This window comes from Natator depressus, chromosome 13, assembly GCF_965152275.1.
Source record: "Natator depressus isolate rNatDep1 chromosome 13, rNatDep2.hap1, whole genome shotgun sequence".
NCBI classification, from domain to species: Eukaryota; Metazoa; Chordata; order Testudines; family Cheloniidae; genus Natator; species Natator depressus.
Window position 1 is genome coordinate 14,828,523 of NC_134246.1, and position 25,686 is coordinate 14,854,208.

Consider the following 25,686-nt stretch of genomic DNA (forward strand, 5'->3'; position numbering starts at 1 on the left):
CTGATGGGATGGCTTTCCAGCAGAGAACACAGATTTCTTGAAATTAAAACATCTCACAGACACAGTTTGATTTTGGTGAAGGTCCGATGGTTTCCTGCCGCTCATCTGCCTGGCTCCTCAGCAGTCAACCTGGTGGACTGACGGGGAGCTAAAGCCCTAGTAATGCGCAGACTTCCAGCCCAGCTGGTGCTTCCAGGACTTCCCAGCTCCCCTTCAGCCAATGTGGTGGAGTTTTGTTTTGAAATTTTTTGAAACAAAATTTTTGGATTCTGTTTTGTGAAGAATTTCAAAATTTTTGGTTTTCATTCCAAATCAGAACAAAGCCAAATAGTGAAATTCCAAAATCCTCCATGACACAGAATTGCTGTTCTCTGCATACCTCTAGGTATTACACCAATCTCTACAGATGGCAGTGGCTCTCTATACACATGCTTTGTGCTTTCCTGGATTGGTGCCTTAGCCAACAAGTTATGTATGTTGCCTTTTAATAATATTATTATGTGCTCAGAGAGATACGGTGATGCTTACTTTTATAAATTAAAAATTAATAAACACATAACAGCATTTTGGCTGATAATTAATATCTAAGCTAAAGTGTTGTTTATTTTTATTTGTAGTTTTCCCTACGTTTTATTATTGTTTTTGTTTTGTTACTATGTTCTGCAGTGGCAGCAACCAAGAGAAAAATAAAAAAATTACTGGAAAAGGTTTGAATTTAAATTGTATTGGGTTTTCTGACACCGAAATTCACTTGCCTGTTATAAAAAAAAGTAGGTAACAGAAACCATCCCAAAACAATAATAACTTTATGGAGTTCTAAACAATGGTTACATGTTTACCAAAATGTTTGGAACTATCTCTTTATTTGACGATTTTCTAGCAAAGGAAACTGCAAGAGACTGCCTTTTCTTACTTCTAGCATGTTGGCAAAAGTACAAAAACCCCATTTTTAATGTGATAGGATTCATAAATGGACAACTATTCAACTAATAAAACTGTCAAAAGAATTCAATGTCCATGTGGCTAAAACATTAGACATTTGAAAGGCATTGTCATGTTAAACATATTGCTTTATATATGGACTTATTGCCACTAATTTATTTGTCTAATGGATGAACTACTACATATATAAAATGGTCTTAATTTTTATTCATGCATTCTCTAGGCTGAAGCATAAAGAAACCAGAAAATCCATAAGGGAACCTTAGAAAACTGGATCTACTGCACTATGCAGTATAGTTTGCTGTTCTAAATCTAGCTGTTAAGTCTCTAATTTTCACCCTCACACACACTCCCAGCTTCTGATCTTAGTTACAGTGAAATCAACTATGTTACTCCAGAATCACACTGGTATAACTGAGGTGCCTTTCCATTATGTAGTCTTTACTACGGAGAAGCTTCTATTAACTTCAGTGGTAGATTTATCAGAGTGAAAATTGAGTCATGACTTGGCCTAAAATATTTCTTTTTGTTTGTCTTGTGACCTGGTTGCGGTAAGGGCTTAGCATTCTCAATTCATCTGCAATCACATGAGCAGTGACAGCGTTCAGCATCTTGAATGTTCAAACCAGGAAGACTTGGGTGGTGACCTTTAGTTATTTCTACTGCAAGGAGAGGAAGAGATATGATTCTCATCTAACGGTTATGGGTCATATCCATCCCATGTAATTCCACATAGGCTGAGAATTCCATATTACCAGTGAGAACTGAACACCAAAAGATATAATATGAATATACTGCACCGAGTCCTCAACTTGTGTAAATCTGTGGAGCTCCGTATAATTTCACTGCTGTTAGTAGTGTAACACCAGGAGCAAATTTGGTCTGATATCATTACTGATCAAAGAGATAATCACCAAAAAAAATCACAAAGAAACCCACAGCCGGCCTTCCTTTCTCCTTTAATACTGAAAAATCTGTATATAACTTAGCTGGTAAGTTCAGCTTCCATGTAAAACTTAGAGGAGCAGAAGCCAGCTCAGGTCTGGGATCTTCAAATCAGTATGCACTTGAGTCCATATTATGCCCCGACACCCACAGGTTTAAAAAACTAACAAAAGGGGTACTTTTTTTGCTCTGTAAAACCATACCACTCTTATAATGTTATCAGTAAAGCTGTTTACTCTGATTTCTTTTAAAAACACTTTTCACATTTAAAAAAAAAAAGCTTTGCTTCACAGTTACACTCTCTCATATTTTTAAATTCATAAACATTGCAAAATGTCCTTGGCACTTGTCTCCAGGCAATATTTCTTAATTTCAGTCCTATTTTTAACACTGCAAACTTGTATAAGAAAAACAAAAGAAAATTTAAAATATCCCCTTTTAAGAAAAAAGGATCTATCAACAGCCTGGTTGGTTAAATAACTATATTATCTCAGGTTAGGAAAGGGTGACCAAACTAATGCATTTTTGCATGCTTAATTTTGGCTGTAAAATGAGTGTAAAATTCATTTCACTTTTGAAATTAATTGAAAATGTGTTTTCTTCAACTAAACCGTGGTAAAAAATGTTGCCTCAGAAGGTTATTTGGGGAGAACAGCTGAAAACAGAGTGAGTTAATTAAAAAAAAGGAAACCAGGTTTGGTTAGATAAATTGTATGTATGTTGAAAGTGGAGTTGACCAAGCTAAGCTGATTGACCAAAAATAGAAATCAGCTTACACACACTTCCAATTGTAGGGAAGGTGAGGGTATAGATTTAAACACTTGATTTTCTTTGCAAAAGGAAGACTGTAGACAAAACTACCAGGTTCATGATGTTGGCAGCCTTGGGCAGCCTGAAATGTTTAAACTCGTCTCTCATGCCTAGTTGGGATAGATTTTATTTTTTTGTTTAAAATTGTATCATCACTCTTCTGTGGGCCTCAGAAAAAAACCTCTCATTTCTTGCGGAGGGAGGGGCGGTGGATATCTGTCTGTCTGTCTACTGTTCTTCCATTTGAATCACTAACTTTACATACAGGTTTTTTTGTTCTTTCTTGGGGCAGGGGGGGCGCTAAGTGAGATATTGTAGTGAAAGAGACAGGATGTGAGCAGATACTGTGCCTGGGAGCCAAAAACAAGATTAATTTAGACTTTGTAAGTCTGTAGTAACCATCTTCAGGATCCCCGGAGAGTTTTACCTGTTCGGGCAGAGGGTGAAGGTGGACTAAGAAAATACAAAGAATTAAAATGTCTGTGTAAAAAGAACTGTGTTTTTTGCGCCCTTTACTTTGTGTAGATTCTATAGTATTGGGCTACTCCTGAACCATGGAAATCAGTGGGAGTTTTGCTACTGACTTCAGGGTGAGCAAGACTGGGGGCCTGTAAGAGAAAAAAAGCAATAGTTGCTCAGATGAGGCCAGTCATGTGGGATCACACTAGCCAGGGAAAGAGATGTAAAAACTTAAAGGGGTAGTTGGAGATGAATAATGTAGCTGGAGTCGACATAGCTTAGGTTGACTTACTGCAGTGTCTACACCGCACTGCATCGACGGAGGCACTCTCCTGTTAACTTACCTTACTCCTCTCGTTCCCATGGAGTACTGGGGTCGATCGGAGAGAGCGCTCTGCGGTCTGCTTAGTGGGTATTCACTATACCCACTAAATCAACCCCCGCTGCATTGATTGCAGTAGTGTCGATTTCTAGTAAGTGTAGATGTGGCCTCATGTTAGCAAAGGATTGAAAATGCTTGAGTTATACGGCCTACTAAGATGTGGTGCCATCAGATCCATTGTGAGATTGTCAAGATGAGAAGAGCAAGAAACAGGTGTGTAAGGCTTAGACAGTTGTAATGGGTTACTTCATAGGGATACAGCAGAAAAGTGGAAGCACTTTAGAAAATAAGATACTCCCATTGAAAGTCAATCTAGAAAGGTTTCTTTGGATTGACCACCAGGAGGGGACTAGTTGGAGGCTAGAGGAAAATCTCGGTTGAGCTTTATTGTTATTGTTGCTGTCTCATCTTTAAAGATGCTTAAATGAGATGAAGAAATTGAAAATGCTGTAAATATAAAACCTCATTGTTCAGAGAGACTAGAGTAAATCTGTCAGGGTCCAATCACTGGAACTGTCCCTGCTTGTCCCCAACACCACCCACACCCACTCCTCTATGGAAATGAGTTTGTTATTAAACTCATACACAATGCTCAGTGTGCATGAGATTTTTTTAATATAACATTTTGCCCTTCCATAGCACCTTTTATCCAAGGATCTCAAAGCACTGTACAAAGATGAATGAAGTTAGATACAGAAGCTGAGGCACAGTGAGGCCGCTTGTCACCGCCCCCATTGGCCGGACACAGCGAACCGCGGCCAGTGGAAGCCGAGATCGGCCAAACCTGTGGATGCGGCAGGTAAACAAACTGGCCCGGCCCACCAGGGGCTTTCCCTACACAAGCGGCGTCCCAAGTTTGGGAAACACTGTTCTAAAGTGATCATAATTTTGGGCATCTCAGTTTTTGGATGCCCAACTCGGAACCACCAGGGCCTGATTTTCAGAGATGTTGAGCCCTCACAGCTCCAGTTGACTTCAGAGGGAGCCATTGCAGTCTAATCCTTCTGAAAGTCAGGCCTTTCTGAGTATTACATTTTTTGCTTATCAGGTAGGTTATGTTACCTGATTACAGACAGGTTTTGGAGTGATGCACATGACTAGATAGTTGGCTTGCACATTTAAATGCTTGTTCATCGATCAATATATTGGAATTAAATTTCAAAAGCCTTGTCTAGCAGCATCTCAATGTGACAATACCAGGAAAGCCATGGATTGGGATGACACTCTATGTAGAAGGGCTCAGTTCCTCCCCATCTCCAACAAAGTGCATCACATCCCAAGTTATTGCCAAACTCATCCTTCTTCCTTCATCCATAACATAAGAAATAGTAACTCAAAACAATCCTCAACCTAAACTTCCTCCTTTAGTTTAGCTTCACTTCTTCTCTAGGCCCAGGTTCCTCAACTTTGAAGTCCTCTCCCACCACATGGGAGTGCATGAACCACACCTTCCACAGTGAGTTAGCAAGAACTAATCACTCTCTACCTTAAAGGGTTCTTACAAATGGCAACAGCAGGGTTTCATTCTGCATTGCCTCACATAGCTATGTAGCACATATATAGTTTATGTCTCTTCCTCCTCCCACCTTGCCAGCTTGTGCTGGTTCATATGCCCTCCATAATGCCACTCAATTCTGTTTGTTTTGTGATTAATAGTTTTTGTATTGTGGAAAGCATAACAAATGGTGTTATGTCCTTCAGAGAACCAGATATTATAGGGGGGGAAATTGCGTCTCTAAGGGCATTTTTGGTATGATTCCCAAACAGTTATTTTGCCGTTATTTTTTTAAATATACATATCTGACTGTGGGTCTCAGAGTTAGCATCCCTAAAAGCAGTGCTCAGCTTAAAAAGTAATGCATTATATTCTGAACACTGTATGTTTGACAATACATTTCATGCCTCATTTCCTGCTAGTTGTGAGCTCTAGTAAACACTCAAACAGCAAATTCACATTTTTCATGTCAAAAAGCCCTATAGTTTGTTCCTGCTAGGATGTCACTAGTTAAATAGATTCCTGTAAGGACATATTCCGTTCACACCATAATCTGTTGTGACACTAAACCTTAAGCCGTCTTCAAATTTTCATTGTTTTTCCACTAAAAGATTATTTCTAAAATATTTTATACCTCACATTCATTTTCTTTGTAAGAATTAATTGCATAAGCAGTGAGTATCTAACTAGGACTAAGTCTTCCATCCTAACCCAAAATTAAGAATTTAATGTGGATTATTCATAACCATCCTATACAGTTAATTCGATGTGATTTTTCTCTAGCCTATGCAGAATTTCCCTTTCTTGAAATGACCTTGCCTCCTTGTAAGATCTGGAAGGAGGACAGACAGCTCTGGTGTACTTATGGTCATCGATGCACCTGTCGATGCAGCTAATTTATAGATATCAAAGTGTCTGTTATAATATAAAATTGAAGGTTTGATCCTGCCCTGTCTTAGGCAACATGCAGTTTATTACACATGTCCAAAATGAGACAATGAGTCAAACCACTTGGCCCAATTAATGCACAATGGATGGACAACACTACTATTAATGGTGGGTGGATAACACTACTACTAATGTAAGTATGCAGAGAATTCTGATCTGATTGCATTTTACACCCATTTTTCAAATGCAAGTAACTACAGAAGGATGGAAGGCCATGGAGAATCAGGCCCTATATATCAGGGGTCTGTATTATCACTTTAAATTAACTCAGCATGGAGCTGCCTGGAATCTTCAGTTGTAATAAGCTGCCTTAAGGAACACTTATAGTATTTGAGTATCTGGATTTATGTCTTGCTTATTTCCTATTTTAACAGAGTTTAGCTCCCTAACTTCATCCATTGTGTTAGATACTGTACATACACATAGGAGACAGTCTCTGCTCCAAAGAGCTTATGATCTAAAGAGGAACAAACTGTCGGAGGGGAAACAAAGGCACAGAGAGACCACATGACTTCACTAAAGTCACACAGCAGATCACTTCAGTCTCCAGTCCAGCAGTGGAGCTCTAAGGTTGGGTTCCTGGGTGAACTACTGACCCTATCAAAGTCAATGGGAGTTTTGTGACTGACTTCAGTGGGGCCAAGATGTCACCCCCTAGCTGTGGCTGTCTGTCCCAGGGCTGGTAGAGGAGATCCAAGTTCAACTTCATAGCCTGGCCCCTCCCACTTGAGATCAGACGTGTCTCCTGCACCCATTTATTCAGAGACAAGCAAGAAACATGTTGCAGTGAAATCTTTTCTCAGTTGCACGTCATTCTCACTTGGGGTATGTCTACATTGCAATTCCACACCCATGATGGGCCCGTGCCAGCTGACTCGGGATCACGGGCCCAGGCTAAGGGGCTGTTTAAGTGCGGTGTAGACCTTCAGGCCTGGGCTGCAGCCCAAGCTCTGGGACCCTCCCATCTCGCAGAGTCCTAGATCCTGGTCTGCAGCCTGAGCCGAACATCTACATCACAGGTTTCAGAGTAGCAGCCGTGTTAGTCTGTATTCGCAAAAAGAAAAGGAGGACTTGTGGCACCTTAGAGACTAACAAATTTATTTGAGCATAAGCTTTCGTGAGCTACAGCTCACTTCAAAATGCATCCGATGAAGTGAGCTGTAGCTCATGAAAGCTTATGCTCAAATAAATTTGTTAGTCTCTAAGGCGCCACAAGTACTCCTTTTCTATCTACATCACAGTTAAACAGCCCTTTAGCCCAAGCTCGGTGAGCCTGAGTCAGCTGGCTTGGGCCAGCGGCGGGTTTTTAATTGCATGTAAACATACCCTTTGAGCCATTCACATGTATTGTGTCTGTGGGCAGATTTTTAGCACTCTGTTTTGATCATTTATAGGGATGCTTTTTATTTACAACTCAGCAAAAGAAAAGGTTTCCCTCATAATATGAAATGTGTAACTATTTAATCTAAAATATAGAATTGGGTCCCTTTGTATTTGTATAAATATTAGAGAGCAGGATTGCTCATCTCATTCAACATGGGAAATAGCTCTCTTATACAAAGTTCCACTGAAGTCCAGACAAATGTGCGTATCACCATCTGAATAATGTTATACTATCCATTGCCTAGTATACCTGCTATGTCCTGACAGGTACAGGGTAACAGCTCCAAAGATCAATACCAATGCTTAAAAAGGAGACTACTAGGAGAACCCAGCTGATACTCAGCTCTATGTAACTGCATTGCTATCAGTGCATGGGGAGCAGCTCCGGGGGCGGTGGAATGGGGAAGGAGGGTGGCATGCATGCTTTGGAGATGGGCATTATGCTGCTTCTGAATAAGCTGATGCAGAAAGAATTTTTAGGAGTGGGTGACAGAAAGAGCCCTGGGGCCCACACTTAAGCAGGCTGAGAACATGGAGTGGGACATGGAAGGGACGTAGTCTCTATTCCAGTTTACAGCTATGATGGGTGACAGAGGAAACACTGCTCATCTTTTTCACCAAAAGTGGGTCAAGCCTTGACAAAATTTGTTTGTGTAGCTGGGCTGAGTTTGGCCAGGGGTAACAAACTCAGCTGAGTTTGAAACGGGAAGTATTTTGTTCGCACAGATCAAACTTTTCTATCCTTCTCAACCTCTTTTTAATATAAGCTTTCCCCAAAAATCACTTGTCATGTCTCTTCCTCATTGTATCACACTTCTTGCGTATATTGGGAAACATTATTTAAAAAGAAAAAAATGCTGAATCCCCACAAATGTTTTGCCACCCAGAAAAGTGCCATCAGAAAAGTATTTAAACAGTGTCCATGCCAAATATTGCAAGGATGTTAGGTATCTAACAAATCGATTTGAAAGAGAGCCAAGAAATCTCTAGCAGAAAAGAACTGAATATAGATATATGCAGGACATGGAAATCTCTCCTTATAGCACGCCGTTGGGTTTTTTTATTAACTTAAATGCAAGCTGGGATAAAGTAACTAGCTAAGCAGAAAAGGACCTCTTGGAGTCAGATATCTGTGAATAAAATGTCTGCTGCAGAAAGGTAGTACAAATGATATACAGTCGCTTTGTAGTCGTTGCCTCTTTAATTGAGCAGACTGATGTGTTGCTAGCATAATGGATCTTTGGAGCAGACGGAGAATGAGGTGCTGTTATTTTGTTCCTCAAAGCCACACATTTGAAGTGTAGGTAAATACAAACCATTTAAGAAATAATTGGTCTGACCCAGCAGCAGAGTAGCCATTTTGGCAGCAGTAAAAGAGGTGTTACTCAGGTGACAGAAGACAATGAGACAGAAATATATAACACAGTAGTTACTCAGTCTCAAAAAATGTCAGCCTAATGAAAAAGAGAGGGGAAAAAAACTACAAAAGAAGTCCCAATCCTTTCAGATCTATTCTTATATTATCTGCAGATTCTTCTGCTTCATTAGCCAAATTTCATCTTTCCTGACTGTTCTTTAAAAACAAACACACACAAAAACCCAGTTTTATTTGCCATCCAGGCATCTTATACCTCGCTGCAACTTCCCGGCCTCCCTTCTTTCACTTTACTTCCTGCAAGTCCATCCAAACCAATGTGCCTAACTTCACCCCAGCCTGTCGCTGGTCTGATCAGGTCATCCTCCCTTTTTATTAAACTGTCTTTTTTAAACTAAAAAGACGACCCCCCCGCCCGCCAATCAGTCTCCTTAATAGTAGACTTCTGTGGGTCTTTCCAGTGGAAAGGGATTTTTGGAGAATAGGCCTAGGTTGCTGGTATTTTATTATTATTATTATTATTATTAATTATTTATCTGTATTACAGTAGTACCTAGGGTCCCTAGTCGTAAAACAGGGACCCATTGTGGTAGGCACTGTAGAAACACAGAACAAAAAGAAGCCAGATCCTCATTTTTTGGAATTGATGGAGCTAAGCTGTTTTACACCATCTGACAATCTGGCCCTCCATACTTTTATGTGGAATTTGAAACCTGCTATTGTTCTACTTATCATTAAAATTATATTTTCCACACTGCAGCACAACAGAAGCAGACCTTATAATTCCTTTATCAGATAAGTCCAGAAGCATCACAGTATCCTTGGTCAAAATAGCATGTACTGGTCATGTGGAGCCAAAAGGCTGAAAAGTGAGAGTTCTTCTCAGCCTATTTGGAGCTGAAGGAGGGGATTTGTGACTGGAAAGACCTCGATTTTGGAGGCTATTAGAAGTAAGGTGTCTTTGTAAAGGAACAGGACACTTGCTAGCAAAGACAAGGCCAAATCTTTAATTAAAGTAAATATTTGTCACAGCAGGGGTCACTAGCTCAGCAACAGAAATAGAATCGGATGAAATAATGTACATGTTCTTGGGTCTTGCTCATCATGCAATGTCATTTTAGACACTCAACACTGTAGACAGGACAATTACTGAAGAAAGGGACTTCAGCTGTAGACAAGATGATATCATAGCCGGTGGAGTTAGAAAACATCTCTTGCTGATAATACTTTGTAGTTCTACAGCATCTGCTATTCCATGGAACTTGAAACGTTACACAAACATGAATTAATTAAATCTGCTTTCTGAGATTCTTGAGATGTTTAATTTCACTATAATATTGAGAAATAATTAAATAATGTTACCTCCATTGTACCAAAGGGGAAAATGAGGCACATTGTTTCTCAGTTTGTAGGACATTTTTCACCTAAAACCTTGAGATCATAGACACCCAACAGCTCTGACCCAAGATGATTCCATTGACACTCCATTGAACGGAAAGGACTCTATGAGGCACCAGGTTTGCCCGTCAACACAGCAAGTATATTTTACCTATACTTGTTAAAGATCCTCACTTGGATCTTTAACATTCAACAGCCATCAAAAGGGGATCCATCTTTTGAAAAATGTGTTTAAATTATATATTTTCAAAGAAGCTTAATGGATAACACTGGTTTGGCACAATGGGACAAGTTCATCCCCTTTGTAATTTCATTTACTCTGATGGAGTCCATGCCAAAGATGAATTTGGTCCATAACATTTGAGCAGCAAGTAGTAACAATCTAACGAGGTATAACAAAGCTTTCTGTTTGAACAAGTGTTTTGCTGCATAGTGATATCTTTTTTATTGCAGATGTGCTCATGAATGGTGCAAGATTACAGGATGGACTTTCAACGGATACATGTATGACTGTGAAACTTTAAAAATGTTGATATGGACGTAAGTTCTTCATGATTATCTAATCTTTAGGGCAAATTTTAAAATTAATCTCTTAAATTGTACTGGGTAAAAGATGCAAAAATACCTGTCTGCACATTTTAGTGTTTGTATGTGCAAGTGGATCTATCTCTGTGCTGTAAGGATCTGATTGAAGTCCATGGGAGTATTGGAACCTCATTCCTCAATGAGTTCTTCTCTGGATTTGTCCTTTTCAGAGGATGGTTTGAATATCTGGCTCTTATTATTATGGATTCTATGAATGTTTCAGATTCACCTAAAAGAAACAATTTGGGATATGGATGTAAAATCCTTTCACTCAAATTTTTAGGGTACTGTAATAAAAGTCTTCTTTATAATATGTTTAAGGTCTATTAAATAAGTGCATTGAAGAATTCCTGTTCCATCTTAAATGGGCTTGTCAAGTTAATCTATTTTCAGTGTCTGCATGCGTAAGGCATGTTATAGTCTTCTCTCGGTGATTTTAAAAATTAATTATTTAAGTTTCCTATTTCCACTTAATAATCTCTGCAAATTACTGCTTTCCATTTATTCCTTTATGTTTTACGATAGTGGTTTAATTATTGCTATGGGTACGTCCATGCATGACACACTAAAAACATTCATATCAAACTATTTGAAAGAACTGCTGAGCTAGGACAACTTCAGGTAAGAAAACTTTGTAGGTCCCATTTATTAATAAATCCTGGCAAGATGCTTGTTTCAAAGATGCCAGCCTGTCAAAGACTTAATCAGGAAGAATAATGCTGATCTCTCTATTGTACTGTGGGGGAGGGGAGAGATTGTTTATGATTTTAGGAAGTGTGTGCTTGTTAATTTCAGATATGTGCTTTCTTCCTGTGCTTGGAAACGAAACTATATTCACTTAGAGCTTGATCCTGTGAGGTACTCAGCGCAGTCTACGCTATGAGTTTAGGTTGAATTTAGCAGCATTAGATCGATTTAACCCTGCACCCGCCCCCACGACGAAGCCATTTTTGTCAACTTAAAGGGCTCCAAAAATCGATTTCTGTACTCCTCCCTGACGAGGGGATTAGCACTGAAATCAACATCACCGGGTTGAATTTGGGGTAGTGTGGACGCAACTCGACGGTATTGGCCTCCGGGAGCTATCCCGGAGTGCTCCATTGTGACCACTCTGGACAGCACTTTCAGTTCAGATGCACTAGCCAGGTACACAGGAAAAGCACCAGGAACTTTTGAATTTCATTTCTTCTTTGGCCAGCATGGTGAGCTCATCAGCACACGTGACCATGCAGTCTCAGAATCGCAAAAGAGCTCCAGCATGGACTGAACGGGAGGTACTGGATCTGATCGCTGTATGGGGAGACGAATCCATGCTATCAGAACTCCGTTCCAAAAGATGAAATGCCAAAATATTTGAAAAAATCTCCAAGGGCATGATGGACAGAGGCTATAACAGGGACCCGCAGCAGTGCCACGTAAAAATTAAGGAGCTCAGGGAAGCCTACCAAAAAAACAAAGAGGCAAATGGCCACTCCGGGTCAGAGCCCCAGACATGCCTCTTCTATGATGAGCAGCATGCAATTCTAGGGGATGCCCCTACCACTACCCCACCCCTCTCCGTGGACACCTGCAAGGGGGGAGTCTCATGCAACAGGGATGAGGAAGATGAGGAGGAGGAGGTGAAGGAGGATAGCACACAACAAGCAAGCAGAGAAACCGTACTCCCCGACAGCCAGGAACTGTTTATCACTCTGGAGCCAATACCCTCCCAACCCTCCCAAGGCGGGTTCCCGGACCACGAAGCTAGAGAAGGCACTTCTGGTGAGTGTACCTTTGTAAATATAATACATGGTTTAAAAGCAAGCGTGTTTAATGATTAATTTGCCCTGAAGACTTGGGATGCATTCACAGCCAGTACAGCTACTGGAAAAGTCTGTTAACGTGTCTGGGGTGGAGCGGAAATCCTCCAGAGACATTATTAAGGGGACATTCAGAGGTGGCTGTTCCTGCTGGGCTGTTTGCCTGTGGCTGAAAAGAAATCATCCCTGGTTTTAGCCACATGGTGGAAGGGGGCCCATTCACGCTGAGCTGTTCGCATTTGGCTGGCAGGGATCTTCCCTGCTACTAGTCACGCGGTGGGAGGAAGGGTGAAGTGATCATCCCAGAAAATTGGGGGGTGGGGGAAGTTAGTTGGATTTGTGCTGCACGTTAACCTGAAAACCGCAGCCCCTCCTTTTAAATGGCCAACCCAACAGGTGCTTCGTATGGGAAAGGAGAGCGCTGCTATTTGAAACCATTCCCACATGTTATGAAGGTTGAAGAAGCTGAATGACTGTGGCTTACCATGGCTGCCTGCAAGCCGAATTCTGTTGCCAGTCCTGCATGTGTGATCTCTCACACCAAACCAGCAGGCCCTCAATATAAGAGGCAAAATGCAACCTTGTACCGAAAGTACATGTGCTATGTAGTGTTAACAGCTTGGGTCACCGTGACAGAGTCTACTCATTGTTCTCTAACATGTGTCTTTTTAAATACTACTCTCCCTTTTTTTCCTCCCTCAGCTGCAAATGTATCAACACTCCCCTTATCATCTCCATCCCAGAGGCTAGCGCAGATAAGAAGGCGAAAAAAATGCACTCACAATGAAATGTTCTCTGAGCTCATGCAGTCCTCCCACACTGAAAGAGCTCAGAAGAATGCATGGATGCAAACAATGGCAGAGTCCAGGAAAGCAGAAAATGAACGCGAGGATAGGAGGGACAAGCAAGATGAGAGGTTGCAGGAGCAAGAGGAGAGCTGGCGGCAGCGTGATGAGACGAGGCAGGATGCAATGCTGAGGCTACTGGGGAATCAAACTCATATGCTCCGGAGTCTGGTGGAGCTGCAGGAAAGGCAGCAGGAGCACAGACCACTGCTGCAACCCCTGTGTAACCGCCCACCCTCCTCCCTGAGTTCCATAGCCTCCTCACCCAGATGCCCAAGAACGCGGGGGGGGAGGGCCCTCTGGGCACCCAACCACTTCACCTTAGAGGACTGCCCAAGCAACAGAAGGCTGGCATTCAATAAGTTTTGAAGTACAGGGTGGCCTTGTCCTTCCCTCCTCCCCTCATCCACCACCCCACCCAGTGCTTCCCTCCTCCCCCACCCATCCCGGACTACTTTGGCAGTTATCCCCCTATTTGTGTGATGAATTAATAAAGAATGCATGATTTTGAAACAACAATGAGTTTATTGCCTCTGCAAGTGGTGATCGAAGGGGAGAGTAGAGTGGCTTACAGAGAAGTACAGTGAACCAAGAGAACAGGTTTTCATCGAGGAGAAACAAACAGAACTGTCACACCGTAGCCTGGCCAGTCATGAAACTGTTTTTCAAAGCTTCTCTGATGTACAGCATGCCCTGCTGTGCTCTTCTAATCGCCCTGGTGTCTGGCTGTGCATAATCGGCCACGAGGCGATTTGCCTCAACCTCCCACCCCACCATAAATGTCTCCTCCTTACTCTCACAGATGTTGTGGAGCAAGCAGCAATAACAATGGGAATATTTGTTTCACTGAGGTCTAACCAAGTCAGTAAAGTGCACCAGCGTGCTTTTAAATGTCCAAATGCACATTCTACCACCATTCTGCACTTGCTCAGCTTATAGTTGAACAGCTCCTTACTATTGTCCAGGGTGCCTGTGTATGACTTCATGATCCATGGCATTAAGGGGTAGGCTTGTTTCCCAAGGATAACTATAGGCATTTCAAAATCCCCAACAGTTATTTTCTGGTCTGGGAAGTAAGTCCCTTCCTGCAGCTGTTCAAACAGACCAGAGTTCCTGAAGATGCGAGAGTCATGTACCTTTCCTGGCCATCCCACGTTGTTGTCGGTGAAACATCCCTTGTGATCCACCAGTGCTTGCAGCACCATTGAAAAGTACCTCTTGTGGTTTACGTACTGGCTGCCAAGGTGGTCCAGTCCCAAAATAGGGATATGCTTTCCGTCTATCGCCCCACCACAGTTAGGGAATCCCATTGCAGCAAAGCCATCCACTATGATCTGCACATTTCCCAGAGTCACTCCCCTTGATAACAGAACCTCAATGATTGCATTGGCTACTTGGATCACAGCAGCCCCCACAGTAGATTTGCCCACTCCAAATTGATTCCTGATCTGTCTGGCGTGGCAAGCTTCAAGAGGGCTATAGCCACTCGCTTGTGAACTGTGAGGGCTGCTCTCATCTTGGTATTCTTGCGCTTCAGGGCAGGGGAAAGCAAGTCACAAAGTTCCATGAAAGTGCCCTTATGGATGCGAAATTTTTGCAGCCACTGGGAATCATCCCAGACCTGCAACACTATGCGGTCCCACCAGTCTGTGCTTGTTTCCCAGGCCCAGGATCGATGTTCCATGGCATGAGCCTGCCCCATTGCCACCAGGATGTCCAAATTGCCGGGGCCCGTACTTTGAGAGAAGTCTGTGTCCATGTCCTCATCACTCTCATCTCGGCGCTGCCGTCGCCTCCTCGCCTGCTTTTGCAGGTTCCGGTTCTGCACATACTGCAGGATAATGCGTGAGGTGTTTACAATGCTCATAACTACCGTGGTGATCTGAGCGGGCTCCATGCTTGCCATGGTATGGCATCTGAAGGAGAGCAGAGTTGCAGTGGAAGTGGGTGGAGGACGACGGTTAGCACCATGCACATTTCCCAAGGAAAAACACACGTACCCAGGAGCCCATGACAGACAACATGGGGCAATTCGCTATTGAGACAATAGCAGCAGAGCAGAGTTGTGCAGAAGTGGTGGATGACGATGGTTAGCAGTCCTACTGCACCATCTGCTGAAAGGAGTATGGCGTCCGCACGGAAAAAAGGCGTGAAACGATTGTATGCCGTTGCTTTCACAGAGGGAGGGGCGACTGACGACATGTACCCAAAACTACCCGTGACAATGTTTTTGCCCCATCAGGCATTGGGAGCTTAATCCAGAATTCCAATGGGCAGTGGAGACTACAGGAACTGTGGGATAGCTACCCACAGTGCACCGCTCCGTAAGTCGACGCTAGCCACAGTAGTGAGGACACACTCCAGTGACTTAATGCGCTTAGAGTGGACATATAATATTGACCTAATTTCGTAGTGTAGACATACCCTTAGAATCTGTATCATAGTGGGATTGAAGGGCACTCAGCACCTTCAAGAGAGCTTCTGTGTCTTGCAAGATCAGACCCTTATAGTGAAGCAGGCATAGTTAATGGAAAGTGAATATTTGTTTGGGGCATGAAATTGTTCTTATGTATTTCTTTTACCCACTCATCACCATGAGACAAAGTCTTTAAGGAACATGTTTCTAAATTCTTATTTCTCAGTTGGATACTTGTAGTTCTTAGGCTAGTCAGTATTCATATTTCTTTCTTTGGCATTGCTCTTTCTCATGCGTTAAGTTGGGTTTCTAAGAAAATGTGACCCAAGTGGTCATGCACTTCAGAATGTGAAAGTTGAAGTCAGTGATCACCAATGAGGGCTGGGTTTTTTTTTTCAAATTATTTCTTCAATCCTGTATATTTCCTGCTTCTACCTGAAATGTGCAACCATTTCTGTGGATACACCAAAGGCTTCTGATATGGAAATCAAAGCATAACAAGATCATTCAGACAAAAAATAGTATCTAAATACTAGTAGTGAAATTCACCACAATGCAGAGAGGCCACACATGGCCTGTTTCACAACTTAAACTCTTACAAGATGGTACATAAACCTTTAACATCTTTTAAATTTTCACCCTTTTATAGCCCCTCAGCACAGATGGTTTTTCTCAGGATCATTCACTTGAGTGAATTGAAGAGAATGAGAACTAATTACTTTTCTAGTGCAGTAAGTGTCATAAGCACTTCTTGATCAGGCACTAGAGGGCGCTTTGGCATAGATCAGTTGGCCAGTGTCTTGAAAACCATAATCCAACCATATCTAATGTTGTGGGGGTTTTTTCTTCTGTAGGATGCAATAATGTAGTATTAAAGACAAGTAATCAGAATATCCTGTACTGCAATATTATTTAGAATTGTAGGGTTTTTGAATGATAATACAAGATGGAATTGATTACTTGATATACTGTAGTCAGTCAAGCTAGAGTAACATTCTCTGAACTATGATACCAAGCTAATTATCTGTTGTGCTGAAGCAGAGTACAAAAAACAGAGACAAGTTCATGCACAGAGATCACTAACCCAACACTGCACCTTCAATAGAGCAAGTAATCATCATGACTGGGTATCCAAATTAGTTAACAGGGAGATTTTCCAAAGTTCCTGGGAGAGGTGGCTGCCTAATTCTCAATGAAAATCAATGCAAGTTGGGTGCCCGATTCATCTAGGTGCTTTTGGAAATCCTACCCTAAATGCATTGGCTGGTGTATAGGTAATGACACTAGTCACTTGCATGGAAATTTACATTATCAATAGGGTGACCAGATAGCAAGTGTAAAAAATCGGGACGGGGGTGGGGGGTAATAGGAGCCTATACAAGAAAAAGCCCCCCAAATCAGGACTGTCCCTATCAAATCAGGACATCTGGTCACCCTAATTGCCAATGTGTAATTTCATATGAACCTTGAGTTTCTATTTTTTGGAGGGGAAAATGTTAGGGGTTGTCTATGTGGTGCGACAAAGCCTACTTGAAGGTCTAATTTGTAAAGTATTCTAACATGCTATGCTCTAACTGCCGCGTGTAGACCCTGGTGGCACACACTAAAAGGGTAGGTACTCTTTTAGTTCTTAGGCTTTGTCTACACTAGTGAATAGGGTAGCCATTTACCAGTAATTGTATACGTTCAGTTGTGTGAGCAATGGTGCAGCTCCACCGTGTTAGCATCATGCATGCACTGGTTTATACAGGGCTTAGGTGTTTCATGAAAACCTAGAAGGAAACAGATACAAACTCTTCTTCTAATATACATTCAGCCTTAGTGACCAGCATACAGTGTTGCTAATGATTTATTATATTGTCTTAAAGGTAGTTTAGCGATAGCCCTGCCACTTACCTTTTAATGCTCTGTGGGGATAAACAGTCACTTCTGTTCAGAAGGTAGTTAGATGGGGAGCTGGTGAATGGTGATGGGATATAGCTCCTTTCATCTCTAAGTCACTGGTGTGAATCTGGTCGGGGTCAGTTAGAAGTGACAAACTGTAGCATCCCTCATGGAAGAGAAAATGACAGGAGTCAGCTGTAGTGAATACAAAAGTAATGCTTTATTCAGGCTGACTAACACAGACAGACCCTGTACTTCTGCCTGCCTCTCCAACTCCCAGGCTAACACAGTCTGTACTGCTTCATGTCACCACACAGGGTCTCCCTAAAACATGGCCATCATGCCACTGTCTGTTGCCTACAATAAAACAGTCATTATCTGAAGTCTATTTACATAAATGATTGGGTGAATCTTAATCTAGTTCTCAGTTGGCCACCACCTAGATCATAAGAACAGATACCACCTCTGGCATCATTGCTGGCTCTCAGCAGAGACCAACACCTTAGTGGGCTGTGGCGAGTGAACTCCCCTCTCTTTCTTAATGGTGGTTGCTCCTGGTGAGCAGTGAGGCCTGTGGGATTGTGCAGAGATGTTCACAGTACTGCTGCTGAGCTGTAGCTATTATTTAGAACTTCCATCACTGGGGCTATCATTCTGGAGGTGGTCTTGTGGTGAAGGCACTGGACTGGGACATTAGAGACAACTCACTGTCTGACCTTAGGCCAGTCACTTAATGCCTCAATTCCCCATCTGTAAAATGGGTATAATAATACTTCCTTTCTCCCATTTGAAGAGTGTCTTTCCTGAGACAGTAAGGTTTTTGAGGGCAGGGACTGCCTCTTAATACATTTATACAGAGTTTAGCACAGAGTGACCTCTTACAACTACTGCAATACTAATAATAATGGCAAACTTTAAATTCACTTTCACATTCTTTTGAAACCAAGTCAATGTCTCAGAAATTCATTTTTCATTTGTAACAGTATATCATAATCCATAATTTAAAATCTGACCCCTGTGTTGCTATAAATTACACTAGTAATCATTGAAACCTCTGCAGAAAATACACCAGTCAGGTTGGCTATTTAGCAAATATTGTATGGATCTGTTTAATTACTGCTTCTGCACTATTAACAAAACCTGCAGGAGAGCTGAGAGCAATATGTAGGAACTAAGTGGAGGGCTGGCTGTGCTACGTGTAATGAAAGGCCTTGAGTATGCAAACTCCCCTTTAAGATAACAACAGTGACATTTAGTAAAGTCAGCGCCTGTGATGGAATCAGGATACAACACAGCTGCCCTTTAAAACAACTTCCTGTGAAAAATGGGCTGATTTGAGTTGCTGGAGTTGAGTGCTGGGAGTTTACAGACAGCCTACTTAGTTCACGCTGACTTTCACAGTTTGAAATTTTGTTTGTTTGTTTATTTTAGCCCTCCTGGAGTCTTGACCAATTGCTATGTGACAGAGCTTTTTTTTTTTATTTTAATTAAAAAAAAATTCAGAGGAGGTGAGTGGCAACTGAAACAAATCGGTTTCTGCCTCTGAAATCTGATCAGCATAGATCCTTCTTTCAGAGCCTGCTAGTTACACTGCTCTGTTTTTTCTTCACAAAAGATAAATAACATCAATCCAAGTACATGCATTTAAAGTGTATCGCTGTGTAAAGATCATCAGAATATATACAGGATTTGGTAGAGTGAATTAGTGAATTGAAGCCTCTAATGGATATTTAGAAAATATCCTGTGGAATAAACATAATGCATGCTTAATAGAACTGAGTGAATAACTGTTTTTTCGGTTCTGAAAAAAAACAAAACGGAGTTTGGGTCTAGCCAAATCCAAAAATTGGAACAAAAAAAAATCAGTGAATTGAAAAAATATGTTTTGGGTCCAATGAAACAATCTGAAACTAGCCCAGTAGTTCATGTACTCAGCTGGGATGTGGAAAACCTAGGTTCAAGTGCTCCTTATGCCTGAAGTATTTTGTAACTTTTGGACTCAGCACAACAGGCATGATTTGAAATTCCCATTTGTTTCCATAAAGACTCAATTTATATGTGCACCACCAGTAACTGCATGTACAAAGTGACATGGGAAATGTACACTGACATCAAACCATAACTGTCGAAAATAATAATCAAGTCCTTCACACCATATCACCTGATTTGCAAAGCAGATGTTTCATCAGGCAGATGCTCCTGGAGAGCCCTCCTGCAGCACAATACTTGCATCTGCCTCAGTTTCCCTCCTTCAGTGTCACCAGTAACTCCATTCAAGCTTCTACTCTAATCCATTGGCATGGTTTATTACCAAAACATAGTTCAAATAATCCACAGTAAAAGTCACAGTCGGTCCATCTCACACACCACAATGCATATAGTCCTTAAAATCCATGACATGACACCCCACATGCCACACTCCGCAGCCTGCCATCCCACCTAGCCAGGCTTCTGTTTGGGCCCTTTCTGTCCCTTTGCCAGGTTAGCCATCCCAGCCCTTCCAGCTTGAGTGGAACCTTGCTCTTCCCAGCAGGAACCCCACAGCCTCTCTTCTGGGAGATCATCCTCACCATGGGAGCATCGGTCACTCCCCCATGCCCTCTCACTGTTCCCCTGGGTCCAGCTCCCATTGTGGAGATGTCAGCAGGTAAGCCCCTCCATTACCTCCTGCCTTCCACCCTCTCCAGCCCTTGGCTTCATCTGGCACCTTCCAATGCTGTTCTCTGACCTTCAGCCCTCTCCAGCTCTGGCTATCTGGCTTGGGGAAGTCAGCCAGTAAATCCTTCTCACTGCTCTCCTGCCTTAAGCCTTCCCCCAGGAACCACCCTATAGTCTCCTGGCTCTGGTAGCTCTGACCTGCAGATTTCCAATGGTCAGGCAGCTCTCATCTGCCATCTTCCTGACTGACTCCCAGAAACTGTCTCACCAGGTCTTTCTCACCTCTAGCACCTCAGTACCCTCTTTTTATCCCACTTAGGAGGCAGCTGATGAGGCACAGGTCACTGCCCCCGCTCCCTCGTAAAGGGCCAGTGTCACCCTGTGACGAATTGCAAGTTAGGTTCTTATTAAGTAGTAGGACACCAGGGTTCAAATTTTCAGAAAAATGAATACGGAATTTCAGACCTAATTCTGCGCGTGTAATTATTGTGCTTGTGGGAGCAACCCTGGTAACTGTACATATAAACGACTCGTCAGATGGGTTGGTCTCACTTCCCACAATTGTGCATGTCATCTCAGTGAGTGGAAAGTATGCAGACATTCTTCTGAACATCTAGGGCAGAAATTCTTTTATTGCTGCTCACAGATGATAGTGCATGTAAAATTGTGGATACCAATGTTTGGCAGGAACAGAATTGCCCTCCTCTATGAGAAAAGTGCTATAGTATTGTACATATCAGTGGACATACTGCTAGGCAGAAGACAAAGCTCTAGATTCTAAAAACATTTTGTTTCTGTTTCCTAGAGAACAGTACAAATCACTTGTGAGAAATTGCAATATGTACTCCTACAAGGCCAAAATTCTTTCAGATATGCACAGTGTAGCCCTGATGAGAATGCTACTTTGGGAGGTATCTTTACACTCTCTAGTCTCCTTTTCATGTGCTAACCTCTTGCAAATTCTGTAAGTCATGACGTTACAGCGAAAACTGAGCAAGAGACTATCCCTATTAGGTAAACTCTTGTCTTAAGATCCTGCCTGGAGGAATCTTCCAAGCATTGGTTCTGTTCCATCACAGCTGGGAGGAGATCTTGCTTAACCTATCGGTGGTAGTCGCTTCAGACAGGTTTCACTGTATTCCAAGGTGAGGCTGGGCCACTTAGGCTGATTCCAAGGTATCTACCCTGAACTACATCCTGACTGCAACCTGGAGTGTGAGATTTAAAGCTATTTGTAAGATGTAGCGCAAGTACTTTTTCAGGCAATTCATACAGTGGAACCCATTGCCACAGGATTCCACCGAGTCCAACAATTTAGCAAGATTCAAAAGGGAATTGGACATTTATATGGATAACAAGACTATCAGGAGTTAAAATACTTAATGCTAATAAACAGAGTTTTGGAAGGGACACATATTTCATGTTCAGGGCTAAAAACAATCTATTGCTATCAGGGATTAGGAAGACACCTGCATGGAGGGGGACAGACTATCCCACATCTGACTTCGGTGGGGTTTCTTTCACCTTCGTCTGAAGCATCTGGTGCTGGCCACTCTCACAGAAAGGACTCTGGGCTAGATGGACTACAGAGCTGATCCAGTATGGTCATTCTTATGTACCAAAGTATAGTCATCTTCCTTGCTACTTAAACTTGCATGAACTCTCTCCAAAGGGAAATCATTTGGAAACTGAGCATTCAGGGAGAAAGAACAGATAGCTCCAAGAGACATGTACATTCAGGGTGGTAGTGTGGGTGGAGAGTCTCTTGGAAGAAGCAATGTTTAATATCAGTCTGAACAAAAGTAGCAGCAGAAGGGAGGAGACAGAACATGCTGACAGATATCGGTCAAGAGTCAGAATCTAAGATTAAGACTTGAATAGACTCAGGAGCAGCAGGCAGGAGGCCAGTCAATGAATAACAATTAGCATGCCCCATACCACTCTCCATATTGTTGCTTGCCTGCCTATTCAACCTCCTCCTCTCCCTGTATTTTCTTTAACATACCAGTGGTCAAAACAAATAATGACATTATGTTTTCAAGAGAAGCCCTTGAAAGCTATTCTGAAGCAAGGGTGCAGAAAAACGTAATCTCAATTTGATTCTGTGTTTAGTGGGGATTCAAATCCCAACTTAATTTAATCTTTGATTTATCCTGCAGGTACTGCCTGATTATATTCCAGTGCCACCAGTAATAGGATTGTAGGAAAGAAATCTTGCTATTAGCACTTGGAGAAACAAAAGCTTAATAGAAGCCATCATTGTCATTTCTCAGTGTAACACACCACAAATGAATGACTGCATCTCTGGGCACTTTCCCTGTTGTCTAATTTTAATAACCTCTGGTTAGAATTACATACCAAACTTTCAGATACAATTGATTCACAAAGCTGTTTGGGCCTGCGAACTTCAGCTAAAAAACACTGCATACCTGATTAATGTGTAGCATGAAATCCTAGCCCACTGCACTCAATGGCAAAATTTCCATGGACTTCAAAGGGGCCAGCAATTCACCTGGAATGTATGAAGTTGACTATGAGAAGAATGGTCCAGTGGTTAGGCACTAGATTTAGGATTTAACAGTTTAATGTTCAAGTCCCTGCACTGCCACAGATTTCCTGTGTGACCTTGGAAAAATCACGTAGCCTCCCTGGGCCTCAATTCCCCTTCAGTAAAATGCGCATCTTGACCTCACAGGTTCTATGACAGCGGTCCTCAAACTGTGGGTTGGAATCCCAAAGTGGGTCATGACCCCGTTTTAATGGGGTTGCCAGGTCTGGCGTTAAACTTGCTGGGGCCCAATGCTGAAGCCCTCTGCTTCGAGCCAAAGCCTTCAGTCCTGGGTAGCTGAAGCCCTTTGGCTTTGGTGCCCCCCCTGCCCAGGGCAGCAGAGCTCAGGCAGGCTCAGGCTTTGGTCCCCCGTCCTGAGTTGTGTTGTAATTTTTGTTGTCAGAAGGGGGTCACGGTACAATGAAGTTTGAGAACCATTGGTCTATGAGGATAAAGGTGCTCAGAGACTCTGGTCATGGGAACATACAAGTACCTAAAATAGATAAAGTCCATCAAATCACAATGCAGGTGTCATCCTGCCTCTTCCTCACAATCTGCACATTTCTATGACTGAGTCCTGTTTGTATCAATCAGTTTGCATTTCCCAGTTGCACCTTAAAATATTAAACACATTTTATTTAATTTTCCCCTTGCTTTCCCAACAAGATATCAGTTTGTTCATATCCTTCAAAAAGCCACTGTTTAAAACTATTTTTAAAAAAACATATTAAATCTTTAATATTCTCCTATGGATGATTATGCGCCTAAGCAGACAAGAGCAGCATGCAAATCTAGTGGCATGCCTGACAAACATAATGCATTTATATTAAATCTATTGTACACTAAGAATTTAAGAGAGCAGAGAAAATCATGCAATTGGATTAATACAGAAATTAGACCCTCATCTACCAAAACAGTTAAACATGTGCTGAACTTTAAGCATAAGTAGTCCCATTGACTTCAGCTGAGACTACTCACATGCTTAAAGTTAAGCACAGGCTTAACCTCTTTGTTTGTTTGGGGATTTAGAGAAAAGATCTGAACAAATGAAATCTTTGGATTGTAACGTGCAATGTAACACATGGAGGGAGACACAACACTCCCCATGCAATCATAAAATAAAGCAGCAATCTAACTCAAGCTACAAACCCTTCAATTTGTACAGGGAGAAGGAAAAAAAGAATGCTGCCACTAACTACAGGGGTAAATAGTTCATGGATTATTTATTTTACCTGCATTCCTGGTTAAACTGAGTTCAAAATAATTAGATAACCCTGTAAAAGCAATTACTGGTGCTGTTAATTCTACGTAAAGATTTTCTAATGTAATACCCAATAAATAGGGCTGTCTTCTAACACAAGTTTTGAACGGATTAATGTACCTTACTTAAGTTGCACTCTGCAGTTGAGTTTAAATGTTTGCTTTGGTTCTAACCAGAACTGAGTGGAGGAAGAAAACTTCCTGAATGACCTTAGATTGTCACCTGGAGTTGACTGTACTAGCTCCACCAGTTAACTCAATTGTGATGCTTTAGAGTATTTGTGGCCTTAATTGAGGGACCTAAACAAACAAATTTATCATTGCAGCCCATAAAAATGACAGAATTCATATGGTAGCATTCTTCATTCTCTCCAATTTGTTTCTCTGAAATCCCTGCAGCGATTTATTTGCTGAATATGCGAGTTTTCCCCTTATGAAAATTACAAATTGTTGTCAAGGTTAACGAGTTAATATTCTCATTCAATATTTATTTTATAAGTGGGGGGGGGAGAAGAAGAAGCGCGACTGTTCTTGCACTTTCTTCCACTGCAAAGTCTGGTTTCTTAATCAATATGACAAGGACACTGTCCTTTGGATAATACCCTGAATCATCGGGACTAAAAAATGAGCTTTATTAATCAACAGCCCCTGATTAATTATTATAAAGTGATGCTCATACACTTCTGTACATTTTAATAATTCCTGCAGAAGGCTAACAATGTCCCCAGTGATTTGAAGGCTTTTGGGTTTGAATTTTTCTCAGCAATGTCACAATAAATAGTCCAAGGGTACTAGTGCTCTCTCACTAATCCAGTCTGTTTCAATCCAGCAAATGAGTAAAACCTTCTTTTTTCCTATTTCCCATCTATAATTCATCATTTGCATACAAAGTAAGAAGCAAGAATCAGCAGTCTCATCAGTTTTCAAAATATCAAGGGACAACTGGGGTGATTTATAGCAGGCTGCATTATCTAGTTCATATAACCAGAATATTTCTGTAAAAATAGACCTATGTAATTTCTCGATAACAGTGGCTATGTACCAGATAAATGTGATGAAGGTCATTGGTCTGGAGAACTTATAGTAAGGAACAACTTGCCTAGCTGTTTGCTCTTTCTGCCTCCTCACCCCACAAAAGCAAACTATCCCTGTCTTAAAATAGCAACTGTGAGTACCAAAGATACATCGTTATTTAAGGCTCTTTCAAAGCCCCTCAAAGAATATACTTGTCTGCTACAAGTGAGATGAAAAATGTGCCACCTGTTTCTTCTGCTTTCAATGCACTTTTGAAGATTGTTATTGATGTAACCTTACTGAAAGGAACAGATGCAGCCAGCAGGCAGTCTCTCTTGGTTAAAAAATTATTCAACCCCAATAGGTATATAACAAGGTGACCACAACTGGTTTAACAACCTTGTATTCATATCTTAGTGTGCATGAAGACTAGGAGTTCTGCATCCCAGTGATGTACCCCCATGGTACAAATAAATGCTAAGACAGACAGATCTTAGTTTAAAAGAAAAATATTGGGGCTGAATTAACCAATTGACGATA